The sequence below is a fragment of the Paralichthys olivaceus genome, chromosome 17 (assembly GCF_024713975.1).
Source record: "Paralichthys olivaceus isolate ysfri-2021 chromosome 17, ASM2471397v2, whole genome shotgun sequence".
Taxonomy (NCBI): Eukaryota; Metazoa; Chordata; class Actinopteri; order Pleuronectiformes; family Paralichthyidae; genus Paralichthys; species Paralichthys olivaceus.
Genome location: NC_091109.1, coordinates 10,844,131 through 10,858,457, shown reverse-complemented (window position 1 = coordinate 10,858,457; position 14,327 = coordinate 10,844,131).

Here is a 14,327-nt window from a genome sequence, read left to right as displayed (position 1 = left end):
TCCCACCCACAGTGCACCTGGCAGAAAACATTCCATACGGTATTGTTGACATTCACTGAATATCTGGCTTTATAAATGATGTCTAGGGGAAGACATTAGCGAGGACGAATGTGTCGGTCGACTATTACAATGATTGAGGTGAAATGTTTCCTCGTCCCCAGAGGATGATTAACGTTTGGAGTCAGAGTGAAACATATTTACAATCATTGTTTGCAACACACGTTCTCTACATCAACGCAGTGGGATAATGTTAACCTTGAACCAAAATGTAACATTTATTCACACATGTTGTTTTTTGTATTGTAATTATAAGGAGCTGAAGTACCATTCATGTCTGCCATTCATTTGTAACTCCAAGTTGGAGATACTGAAAATGTCTGGTAGTACACTATACTCTCCAATTCTAACAATTCTGCAGTCGATTCAGAAAATTAAAAACCAGCTTTAGAACATATATTTGTATCTGGTGTCACCTGTCAACTAATCCCTATAAGCAGATTTTTCATTCTGCATTCATAAGCAGATAGCTGTTTATGGAGATGAGACAAAATGTCTTCTGGACAACACTCACACTGTGTTTTGTGTATAAATGGTGGACAGCCAATGGAAGGAATGGAAGGCCCAGATATCTGCTGTCTACACCAGAAGCCCTCAGAAATAGTTCCCGTTCTCCTCAGCTGATGGGCTCCGAGATTGCTTGTCAAGAAATTTCTCAAAGGTTACAGGAAGGAAGGAAACAGCTAATTCCACATATTTTAAGAATGCGACAACCATAGGTTTTTTTCAAATATTGGAACAAAGGTTGTGTAAATGCAGCAAAAGCGCTGCTGAGTCACATGTCTGTTAACATGACTGTGGACTCTTGTTACATTTGACTCCCACACACTCCTCCAGGGTTGACTAGTTACTGTATGACATAAGACACAAGAAAGAACCATTCTACTTTCTACTGTTACAGCCCAGCAGCACATCCACTTTACAACCAGCAGAGGATGATGATTCAAATACGAACTTAAACTGGATTTAGAATTTGTCCCAAAATGTATAAATGTGTAACTCATAGAAAAAACTAAACAGTGTCACTATTCCTCTTTGATCAATCTACCCTGATTGCCTATGTCTCCTATTTTGCTTTGTCTCCTCTGTTCCTGTGGTTCTGGTGCAGGAGGAGCAAGCCATATAAAATAAAAACTAATTGCACACTCTCAAAGTCTACTATTTTGTAATGAGGTGATCTTTTTCTATTTTATGGCTGTTATTCTTGGCATTGTCTTCTAGTTTTGATTTATTATCTCGTGGTAATAGATTGTGGTTCGGGTAAATGCCGCAGCTGTCCACTGAGAAGTGTGTGTCCTCGGGTCCGTTCACCAGCGAGGCTAAAATAAGTCTCGGTTTGTTCTGCTTGTTTGAACAGAAGCTGTGACCTCTTCATTTTGTGGTTTCCAGCAGAGCTCCTGTTTTTTCTTCTCTCTAAATATAACCCTGAACAACACTACCTCATCTCATGCTCCGTGTGCCATTGCAACGCAAACACAGCCTTTACATTTTTACATTTTAATTTACTGGGGGAAACTTCTGCAAGGAATTAGTACCTGGCTGATTTTATTTTCTTAAAACTTGACGCCATTGAGCAAGTGGTGCAATTCATCATAGGAATCCACTCTTGCCAGCTTTTTCTCAGCTCACACAAATGTAGGAATTGTCCAGCCTGTCATTAATGTGTCACTACTTCCATTGCCGAAGTCATTAACATTGAGGAGACCTCTGCAAAAGGCCAGAAACAACACGTATTGTTTCATTCCACTGAAGTGTTGTAAGTACTACACATGGTAAGTTGGAGCAAGACGGCGAGGAAAAAAAAAATCGGAGCCCTCGAATGTTGAAATCGCCGAGCGGCCTTTCGTGAAAACGCACTTGACTGGTGAAAAGCTGTGATAAAACGAAGCGAAGAGCTGACTAATGCCTTCAGCTGTCAGCCTAATGATGCATTGCTCCGAAGTCGGTGCTACTTTAATGACCTAAAGCGTGGACAGATTATACGCAAAAAAAAAAGCACTCTGTCAAAACTGTGGCTGAGCGAGCGAATCAGCAGCACCTCATCTGTTTTCCACTAACACGCTGAAAGAGAAATCACAAGTCCATGTGTCTATTGGAGCAGATTGAATTTAGCGGATGTGTGTTAAACGGCCGGGCCCCTGGAGTACTAAATAATGATTCCCAGTCGCCCCACGCTCGCTCGCTCGGTGTGGGAGTGCACTCTGAATGGAAAATGGAAAAATCTTCTGTCCAAACAACGGCCTGCTGCTGTCTCCGCCGCGCACCCCGGGCGTCTGTCATCAGCCGTCCACATTGTTTTTGAACAATTGGCGCTAATTTGCCATCTGGTTGGGGGAGCCTTTGTTGCGCGGGAAGCATTGTGTAGTTATCAATGGCGAGTCCACTTAGAGAGCCACCGCTGGACGGAGACAAATGAAGAGACAATGGTCTTTATCTCAACTCTGGTTCACTTTATTGGCATGACTGTTTATCAGACATTTTACAACAGTCGAATATGTAAATTCTGCAGCTACATGATGAATTAGTTGATTTTAATACACCAAACATTACACCAGCTTCAATCAGTTACTCACAGTGTCCCTGAGAGCGCATCACACTGCAACTGAAGAAAACACACAATCTTAACCAATTTATCAACACAAGAGCAGCCTGGTAAAACCCTGCAATGAAATTAAATGTTATAAGTACAGAAACACGCCTCAGAAATAAACAAAACAACCAAATACACTGATTTAATTAAGGAAAACATTTTCCAGTTTCCAAAAAATCATAATGCTGCACAAATTGTTAAAGTGTAACCTCACCCCTAAGATTTTGCTGAAATGCCTCTCCCTGGAAATTTTAAAAATTCCTTTAGAACACAGTGCTGGGAGGCGGAGCTATGATACGTCTCCCCACACACACACAAATTGACATTGTCAACAAAAACAATTAGTTTGCCAAAGCTAACTATAACTATGTTATCCAGCAATGAGCAATAACAGAAATATCTAGAGGGCTTCTCGCCTCCTGAGTTTCCCTAACCCTCAACATAGATTTCACCATGAGCACAGCTTTCCAGATTCCCACTCTGGAGCAGTGGCTGAGGGTGTCAGCATGGGGTGCCGTGCATACCCTGGTGGACATGACATCGTCTGCAGAGGATTCCAGTGGACTGCCAAACGTGGAAACTATGAATTCGCCTGAAGTGCCAAATAAGTAAAAAGTGTCTTTAGGGCTGAAGTTCAATTCTGCACGCTGCTGGGCTCAAAATAACACAATACCACAGATATCATGGGTTCAAACTTTCTCTCTGTTGCACAATGCCCAAGAGGTTAAAATGACCATGAAAGTAGCTTCTTAGAGCCACAGCCACTTCTCTGCTCGCCTCCACTTTTCTCTTTTTCTTTCCTCCCCCTCTCTCCTCTTCCCCCTCTCTCTGACCTCCCCTCTGTGCAGCCAGACCTGGAGAAGATGAGAAGTGGTGCTTTCTGGCCTCAAATCAATAGGCCTTACTCACCTTTGAGTCAGGCTGCAGAGGCAATATCATCACTGTATTTGACTGTACAGTATGTGTGTGTGTGTGTGTGTGGGGGGGGGGGGGGACGGAGAAACAGAGGGGGACCCAGGGGTGCTAGGCTGCCTGTCTAATGCATTATTGAGGAGTGCATCTCAGCCATCAGTTGCAGGTAGAGGGCTGAAATAGTCTTATTAGCCGCTGCAGACAGAAGTGCGGTGGAAAACACAGCTGACCGCAGCTGAAAAACCCAGCGTCTCTGAGGCAGGAGCTGATGCTGCTTTGTGTGGGGAGGCTCGGGAATTTGTCTGCTGGGATTCAGAAAAACTTGACTAGAAATCTTGCTTTAGAGATATTTTGATAGAGACAAATCATCATGTTCTCTCATCAATGAATTGACTTAATTAAAATTAAAAACCACGAGGTAATAAGATTTTATTTTACTGCCCTTTTGTATTTAAATGTTCCAAATCTTGTAAGAAAGCAAACCTTTCCCATGTTAAAATAATGACCTCATTGTCTCGGTGAATATGGAGCCACATCAAGTGAAATTCACATCAGTATCTGCTTCATTTGTTATGTATTGGAGGCTGTTTTAAATCCATACAAGTGAGTCCTTCTCATAGATATTTTCCAATAAACATCTGGCCCAACGGTTGCGTTCTTGGAGAAATACTCTCCTCAGGTCCTGTCAGCACGGAGATCCAACGGCATACTAAAATATTCTCACCCAAAAACACAGAAAGCGAGTTTAATTTGGAAAGTTAATTTGCACCCCAGTGGGTCTGTAAATGCTACGAAAACCAATGAGCATTGACATGTGATTAAAAATGCATGTCTCCCAATAGCAGCAGCTCTGCGAGTGCTGTGCTAAATATCTGACATGTAACTTATTCATGTACTGTTTTTTTTTTAAATTGCATCATGCGAAGGTGATTGAAGACAAATAAGTAAACAAATAAATGATAGCTATGTTCAGATGGTGAACAAACCACAGCAAGGCTCCGACAGACACGGCCTTCCCCTGTCACAGTTAATATTAATGACGTACGCTCAAAAAGCAAACATACACTTTTTGAAAAATCCAAACAATGACAGTCGTCCTTGTGTGTGTGTGTGTGTGTTGGGTCAGTGGGGGGTGGGGGGCGTTCATGTATCAGACCGATTTGAACAATCCTGTCAATTTGGTTTAATTGGTTTGTTGAGCGTGCCGGAGCGTTTGACAGCGTTCTGCAAATGGCATTTCACAGATCTGAGTCCTGACATTCCCCCACAGATAATGAACAGAGCCGCATCTGTTGGTGTGCAGAAGGTCCCTTTTGTCAAGGCTAACAAAGATACACGGTCCCTCCTTGTTAAAATATGAATGCGCAACTTTGATCAGTAATAAAGGAGCAGGTGTCGCACTTTCTTCCTCATCCGTGTCTACAATACAGTGAATGATCCGAATGTATGCGCGCTTGTCTGTCCACAATCTCACTCGGTTAAAACCTCAGGAACATTAGGATGACAAGACTCACAGTGCAGGAGGGAGCGCTTTTTTGTCTAATTAGACGGAGCGGAAAAGGGAACTTTAACTGGGGCAAAGAGAAAACAGGCCAAACCCTATTATACTTAAAATACCTGATGCTGTAAGACAGCACTGTAATTGCACCAGCTAGCTAGCTAGCCTCGGGACGTGCTGAGCAGACCCACATATCCTACGATAGCCAAGCTGGGCCTGGGAAGAGCAGCTACACAATGCTGCTTAATTATATCTCCCAAGACTAACTTAATTAAATTCCCTCTGCCTCTCACACTTGATGCTTAAAAACTGATGATCCAGATCCATGAGACTGCAGTAAGTGGAACTTTGTAAAATAATAATTAATGAGATTGATACTTTAATCTCAATTCATTCTGAAACGATTGCATGAAAATACTAAGGAAAGTAGCCTCGTGGATAAATGGGGAAATAACTATAAGAACTGGTTAAATGGTTAAAACATCCAGTGGCACAAGCTGTAGTTAAACAGACTTGACCAAACAAACCTTGACAAACGTGTGTGTTAAACATATTAGAGTTAAATGTAACTTTTGCTACTAGGGGTCTTTCAATCAAAACAAAATCAAAAGACCAAGTTTAATCGTTGGAGTTGTTGTTTTCATCACCACTGACGACGAAAATGTTCCCAACGCGACCTCAGGCGTGAATCGTGTTCACAGATGAGGTAATGTGTTAAAGTTTTATTCATGTTACGCAGCAATGAATCATCATGATCCATTATTAGTGACCAATGCAAACAGTGGAAGAAAAAAAGCCAACCGCATAGCCGGCCATATTTTCCTTCGTCATATGTTGATTGCCCTGGAAGTTATAGCACAGATGGGAAAAGCCACTGGTTAAGACAATATGACACAAATAAAAGGCGACCAAAATAAAACATCCTGTTACCTTGAGTAAAATTGGGGATTTCTCTGGGTTTGAACATTGTTGGAATTGTTGAATGGTACACAAGTCAACAAAATATAGACATGACATTTTAATGAAGAACAGTGTATCTAACATCCTGTAAGAATCAATTAAATGGATAATATTGGTGGCGTCACTAAGGTGGTATTTGACTCCAGTGAACCATGCTCAAAGAGACAGATCCACTGATGTAAATCTCTAGTCTGATGGAAAATATTCTCAGGCTGTGACTTGACTCAGCAGCGTCAGCCCATGTTGACAAGTTCCACTGCATTGTTGCTCACATTAGTTTGCTTGCCAAGCCTTGCAGACGTGTCTCATCCAATTAATCAAAAAGTGAACTTGCGGAGAGTGGTATGCATCTGGAGCAACTGCCATTTTGCAACTTACACTACATCATATCGAGTGAATTGATTCACTGGCCCGTAACACAATCTCTTATTCATGTGTTCAGACGCAGGCAGATGCACGTACGTCTGTCTCTCACAAATAAGGTGCTACTGCTCCACTGCACTAAACTGTGCACCCCCCAACTGGTCCTCAGAGGAAGTGAGGACTCCTCCAATACACTGACAGCTCCCGGTGACATAACTGGACACAAAGGAGCTTTTGTCGACATCCAGTGATACCGAAACTGCCTTTGTCATTCCTTCTATACATGCTAGACTCACTGTGATACTGAGGCAGATTACTGTCAATAGCTTCAGTGTATTGTATATTCAGTCACATGGAACGCTAGGGTCTGGATAACCTGCACAAGCATATTCAGAGTCCAGTAGATATGTTTCCATGCTGTCCACTTCAAGATGGCCAGTCGTAGTGAATTTTAAGGCGCTGGATCGTTTCACATTCCTGTACTTCTCTAATACTTACAGCAACATGCAGACAGACAGCAGACCACTCCCTGAGGCTGAACCTGAAGTGACCTGATAGCTGACTGCCAGGTCAGGGGAGGGTATTCTCCAGGAAATGGATAGTTGTCCTCTGCCCGGCTGACCCACAGCGCTCTTTGCCCACCCCTATTTACACAACTCTGTGCTCAGTTGCATGTCCTTGAAAAAAAAGTGGAACAGACAAAAACGGCCAAGAATCTGGAGCTATTTACTAAATTGACTATAAAGTGCAGGTGGATAAAGCCTCTCTCTCATCAGTAGCTATGTGTAGGTTTAATAGTTTATATATGTACTACAAATATTGTGTTTTACTCTAATATTATCAGAGACAACATGTCACTATTATTCACATCTTTCTTTATGGGGCTTTCTATGTGTTTTACTTTTGACTTTTAACAAGATCTTTGGGAAGGAACAGTTAAATATGTTCCTGTTGGCGACAGGTTAATAATAAAATCTGAAAAACTTTTTTTTAAATATCAAGCTAAGGCAACTCAAAAGTGCGTCACACTGCGGAGACCTGCACACAACCTCAGAGTCATAACTCCTGGCACAGTTTATGGTAACAGTGATAATGTAGCAAAGCTCAAGGACCAACATCTTTACTCAGTGTAACAAGAAGCAGTCAGAAGGCATTGTGATTTAAGGAACAGAATGTGTGGACCTTTCCCTCTGCACGGTGGTCTCTGGTTTAAACACTAAACAGGCCTGTGGAGGCACAATCCCAAAAAGGGGCCCATTCAATCAATCTAAGACGTTCAAATGTAAATAAACCTATATGATGGCAGCGGCGGGTGGCTGGGTAGCGTTCTTGGCTGAGGAACTGCAAGCCTTGGGGAACTAGAGCAAGAAAAAGCAAGCAAACCGTGACCCGAAGTGATTTGTACCTCCAGAGTAACTTCATTGGGACCCTCAGGGTGCAATACAATGCAGCGTATATTGGATTTGTTTACACCTCACTTGGCCTCAAAGGCCACCGCGACGGGTGGTGGTAGAGGGAGGGTCAAAGACAGGGATCATGGCTTCATTGGCAGATTGAGGGCACGGAGGGAGAGAGCTGCCTGCTCTTTTGAGCACAGCGGCGAGGTCAGTGGAATCGGATCTCGAGTCTGAATACTGCTGATGGCAGGACAGGCTAATAACTGTTTTGGGATCAGAGGGAGATGAACGCCTGTCTCAGGTAGACGGGACACACACAGAGGCTGCAGACAGGACTTGACTTGTAGATCACATTAATCCCATTGGTGCAGCTTAACTCCTAAATTGGTGTCAATCTTCCTAACCACAATTTTGATGTAAAATGGAGGAGATGCAGCCTGACAGGGAGGTGGTGCTAAGGGCAATGACAGAATGTCTGGTGGTATAATGTATAATGAGACTAAAATGCAGTTGCAGGTAAAGGGCTTACAAAGAGTTTGACAATGTTGGAGTGGCAACAAAAACACTGCCTACCGCTTGTTCATATGTTATGAGGAAAATGTACAAATTCTTAATAATGTTAATGCCTTACAATTAATTCATAAATTTAGACCTTGCCAGATGACCAGCAGTCTACAGAGTAATGACTGAACTGTCTGACAATGTACAAGCACTGTATGTGGACCTGTGACTGATGCCGTTGTGTAGTTAAGGGGATCAGTATGTGAGCGCACAGGTCCAGAGAAGCAGAGAGCCTCCTGCCAGCAGAAATGCAGCTGCAGGGCTTAAGGAGCCAGAGGCCCGGCTGTATGAATGCATCAAGTAGATGTTAATTGGCGGCCCCCGCTTTCTGCCACTAGTTGAACTCCTCCCCCTCGCCTTCCTCGCCCCCTCCACTCTCCCTCTTTTTAAGAACAAATGCCACATTCCTGCCATCAGTTATCTGCTCTGCTGACAGTCCCAGTGGCCCGTGGAGGACTCCCCCCTGCAACCTGTCCACTCCAGGAGGAGGCCTGTTTACACAACGCTGATTGGGAGCGCCCTGCACTGCCCTGGTGACCTCTCCCCCTCTTATGCCCCACTCTTTCTCTTCTCTCCCTCTTTTCTTTTCTCCACTCTTATTCTCTCCTGACCCCTCTCTCGTCCCTCTCTGCCCCCCCCCCCCCCCCCTCCATGGTTCTTGCACACTCACAGCCCACCCCTCCGTGGTCCTCTGAAGCACCACAGAGGGACGAGGGGCGGCGCTGCTCAGCAGAAGCCCAGGCAGCAGGGATGTAAATCAGTCATGGTATTTACAGGCCTTCCTTAAGTGAGCCCAAGGGCCATGCGGGGCCTTGGTGGTGGCTGGCCCAGATTTGCAGCTTATTCACAGGAAAGAAGTGACTTTTGTTCTGCTTATAGACACTCAGTTTCAGTTGCCCTGATTAAAAGTAACTCGGAGCATGACTAATATTTCCATTTCATTAAAATGGAAAATAAGACGACAGCGGAAACTACCACTATCTCTCAGGAGCCTGATGACAATCATATGAACTTTGATTGGACATTTGATGCATTAATAATTTAGCTGATACATGAACTTTTTCTAAAATTCTAAACGTGAAAACACTCAACATTAGGTCAGTGTTTTTGCTAAAGTGTAATTTGAGACACTTGAGAGCCTCATTAGCTCTGTCAGTGAACAGTCACTCCAATCAACACTTGTCAACATCATTTAGCACAGCATGCCCTATAACAACAGGCTAATTCTGTCACCCTAGTTTGTGCAATCTAATACAATTAGCCATAAAATACAAAACACTGGATCAGTCATACAACTGTTGAGCTTGTAGTTACATTACACAGTGCTACAAAAAGATTTGCTGTGTGTGTTGAGATTATTGCTGTGAGGCTGATTTAAGCCAGTGTTTTGAGCTAAGGGCTAATGCCAGCACACTAACATGCTGGCATTAAGCAGGAACTGTACAATGTTTACCACGTTCATCATCTTAAGCATGTGTAATGTGTTTTAGTGTGTCAGCAAATTTGAACTCCATTACTGAAGTCGCCCCGCAGGGAACAGGGAACTTCTTGGCAATCCATGTGACTATCAAGTCGAGTCAAGTCAAACATCTCCAATCACAGATTTGCCTCAAGGGGTTTTACAGACTGTACGGTATACAGCATATTCTATCAGATAAGGAAAAACAACTCCTTAATAAGGCCCTAAAAATAATTTGCAAGAAGAGCACCTGAGAAAGAGTCTGCCTCTTCCAGGATGGTCGTGTATGCACAGAAAAACAGCAGCAGCATCAATTCAAAATGGGAAATTAGGATTAAAACATTGAAAGATGTAAAAGAAAACAATGGATCTAGGAGGATGTTGCTCAACTTTCACATACTGGGAAGCAGCTGAGCCACAAGACCTCTTCTCTACATTGAGGATTTAGAAAGACGACACAAACACATAAGAAGCTAAACTCACGCTTAACACCCCTACATAGAGGGGGAAGTGGACAAACCCACAGACGGAGAGGGACAAGGACAAACATGAACACCAGGGAGAGAGAGAGCGGGACAACAGAAGAGGTGGAGGCTGTGTCCACACTAACACCCTTTCATTTTTAAACTGAAAACAGTTTCCATACAGCTCTGAATCAGAAAGAAATATCTGTCCATAGGCTACTAACATGTCTGAAAATATATCACATGACCATTCATGCACACTGGGGATTTTCTTCACTGATGTTGGTTGCTTGTAGTTGCAGAAAATACTACGAACCAAGAATAGCAATAGAGACAAGTAGAGCAGGGGTTTGTTATTTTGTACTGGTAATGAGGTGGAACTGTTACTGAGAGAGTCCCCCTCCAAACAGAGCCACAAGGGACAGGACTAGAAAATATTCCCCTAGGAATCGGGACACCACTCGCTACATCATCAGCAGCTCAACTAATGTTATTATATTAACAACCGTTATTCACCATCGTCATCTATTGATTAGTCATTAAGTGTACATTGGTTATTTCAATGTAATGTTAGTCCTGTCCATAGAAACTACTGCCCTGCACTGAAAACATAATAACATAAGCAGGCAAGTTTGCCAAATTTGTGGCTTGACAATTTGTTATTCTCACTCAGACTGTTTACATGCTTGTTTTTATGGCAGTAGTGATCTCCCTGAAATGCCTGTCACAATCAATTCAATTACATTATAGATGTGCTACTGGATTCAAATAAATAATTCAAATTCTTCTTTGTGGTTATTTTGCAAGATTTCATAGTTCCAGTTATGAGCATTCTTACCAGCAGCAGTGGCCATGTTGATTCTTCACTCGCAAAGCATTCTGGGAGTTTTCATCTACCTCTTTGTTTAGTGAGGTCCTGAATACACTACGGTTGAAGGGGTGTTGAAGGGCTAGATGGCCACTACCCCCATCACATAGAGAAATGGGACAACACTACCCCTTCACGGCCACATGCAAAACGAAGGTGTAGGGCACAGTGGTAGGGCGAAGGGGTGAATTGAGGCAGTCTTAGCAATACTTGTTATATGTTTTTGATTTCATAAGTTCTATTCAATGTTAAAACCACATGAAATGAACTACTGAGACTTTGAGAGAGAGGGCGTGTCAAAGTGGAGTAGGTTAAAAAAGAGTGAGTGAGGTGGGAGGAGATAAAAGGCAGATAAGGAGGAGAAGAGGGAGGGAGAGACGTCCAAAGAGACAAAACTGTACAGCGGTGTGGTTTGTGTCGAGGGGCCGGGCGCACGCCTCTGAAGTCGGCCACCCCCCCGAGCCTCCAGCTGTGTGAAGGGTCTCTCTTTGGAGCTGGCCGCTCGGCTAATATCCTGCAACTGCAATCGCCCCATAATCAGTTGACTATACGCTACAATGCACCAAAGAGAAAATGAGGAGGAGAGAAGGCTGTTTGAGCTTCCTGTAGTTGTTTATGTGCAACCTTCGCCCTAACACTCACTCTAATTCAGATCTATAAAGTGAATATGAATCCGCATAGTTGTTTTTTTAATGAGGTAAAAGTCCCACATTTGGACCCCATCTACTTTAAAGGAAAACACCAGAGATGAAGCTCTTTGGATGATAATTGCTGCTGTGCTCTCCTCTTACAGCTTACACTGCTCTGATTGATGTCAGGCTACTAACATTATCTCCACAAAGATTAAAAAGGAACCCAATGCATCTCCAATGCAAAGACGATTGATCCCAAAGCACCAATTGACTGATGGCAGTTTGTTCAACTTAGATAAAAAGGTGTTCATTTAACTATAAAACGATTTGTTTTTCTGTGAAAATTGGCATATGATCTGTTTTGTGAAGACAATTTAAATAGACTTCACTGTGCATTGGATAAGTATGTTTCTATTCAGTAAATAGTATATGAAATAAATGCATTTTATATTTCTTTCAGTTTTTTCATGGCAATGTTCACCGACATTAATAAGTGTATGACCTCTGCCAAGGAGGTTGTTGGCAGGATTACACAAATACTAATAAATGGATTTCCATGAAACTTGGTGGAAAATTGTGATGTGAGTCATGATTTTCTTTTTGACATTTTCACTCATTTCCTATGAATAACTCATGAATCCTGACACATTTAAGGAGTTGATCTATGAGTGTGTGCAAGTCTGTGCAGGTTAATGAAGTTTAAGCAGACTGTCGGTGCTTGGTGGTGCAGTTTTAGTGTCTGATCATTTTAGTGATTATTGTTATTATTATTGTTTCCTAATTTCACCATCAGGTTCAAAACCCCCAAATGTTCCATATCAAATTAATATATGGCACATAGTGTGATTATAATATTTATTATTCACTTTTTTAACATGTGTTTCTTCCTGTGAGTTGTTTCAGGCCATGTGCTCGTGTGGTGACATTGAAGTCAGGTGTGTTTGATTCAGATTGGGAACAGGTGAGTCTCATTCCCTCATGGAGTCAGTGAGTGAGCAGAGTGAAGAACAGGGTCAACTCAACCAACAGTAGAGTGATGATATCTTCTTTATGGTGCTCAAACAGGAGTGAATGTATGTGCATAACTCACTTAAGATTCCAACAATACCAAATAGCTTACCTGACCATCTGTTCTGATGTAACTGTGTAGCTTTTGAATACCTGCCCTTTTTGATTCCCCCCCTGTGCTCACCTGAGCAGATGGTACGTTCCAGTTTAAGTAGAGCCTGAGCTGGTGACAGTCACAGTCACTTCTCTGAAGTGAGAGTGTGGTCTGGGTTGTGTGTGTTTGTTGTGTGAAGAAATTTGCTGTTTTTGTTCTGATCAATTGTTAGTTTGCAAACTGTGTAAATCCTGCCTGATGTTTCAAAAAACATGTGATGCCTTTTTTATGGTTGGCACCAAAATATCATTATTTTTGCAACCTACTTATTCAATAGGTCACATGGATTTCAATGGTATATGTGACTATTGAGAATTAGAATTGGCATTAAGTATTAGGGCCAATGAAGGGCTGATTAAGGCCAGTCACTCTCTTTGTACTTTTTAAGATGAACATTTACATTAAAAATCCTCTGGATGTATCCCTCTCTGAATTAAAAAAAACAAAGTTAAATGGTTTCAGTGGGTTTTAATTTTCCGACAGGGTGTGTTTAGTGGCAAATAGAAACACGAGAGACCACAGTTTGTGGGAGATGCTCGTGTCTGTACTTTATAAAAATGCCCATTAATCCAACTTTAAAGACCAAACTTTCACCATCAGTGGATTTCTTCAACCATGACTTGATATCATTGTTCTTGTATTTAACAGTTTTGAAAAATGTATTTTCGTATGCATTGCACTAGATACAAAACTACCTCAGCCCCATGGTCAGATTTGTTTCAGATCTATTTTTTAAATAGATTTCACTGCTCTATACCAGATTCAGAGACTCCTTTATCTGGACAAGTGGATTTGTTTGCATTGTCTATTAATATTGTTGCTCATTGCACATTGTAGGTTGAATAGGGACACACGGCGGGATGATTTGGGGGGGTATGACCTCAGAATCAGTGACCCAGAGTGAGTCCCATGTCCCCCCAGTGGCCCTTCCCTGCTCAGCCCCAAATTCCTGAGTGTCTCCAGCATGGGACGGCCTTGTCTGCAGACAAACAGCAGGATCCACATTCCATGTAGTAAACTTCTTGGAAAATGCTTTTTTATCTTGTTTAGTGCACACTGCCCCACGTTGGCACGAGACCAACACATTCATGCAATCACACGCACTCGCAGGGCTCCGTGAATGAATGCAAACACCCAGACTGAGGTTTTAGGGTTACTGATTCACAAAGTGTTTTCAAAAACTGCCATTTACTGTATTGGTCTGTCATTAAATGCATTTGAATAAGATCAGAGTAATTATGATTTACTGCACTTGATGGTAAAAGGGGAAAATGAGAAGAAAAAGTGTGGAAGAAAGCAGAGCAAAGCCTTCATGTGGCTGTGCTTTTGAAAACCTCTGTGAACACAAGGAGTGTGTGACCTGTTCTGTGCTGTGTTGAACTGACAGTACCTTCGGGGCCTTAA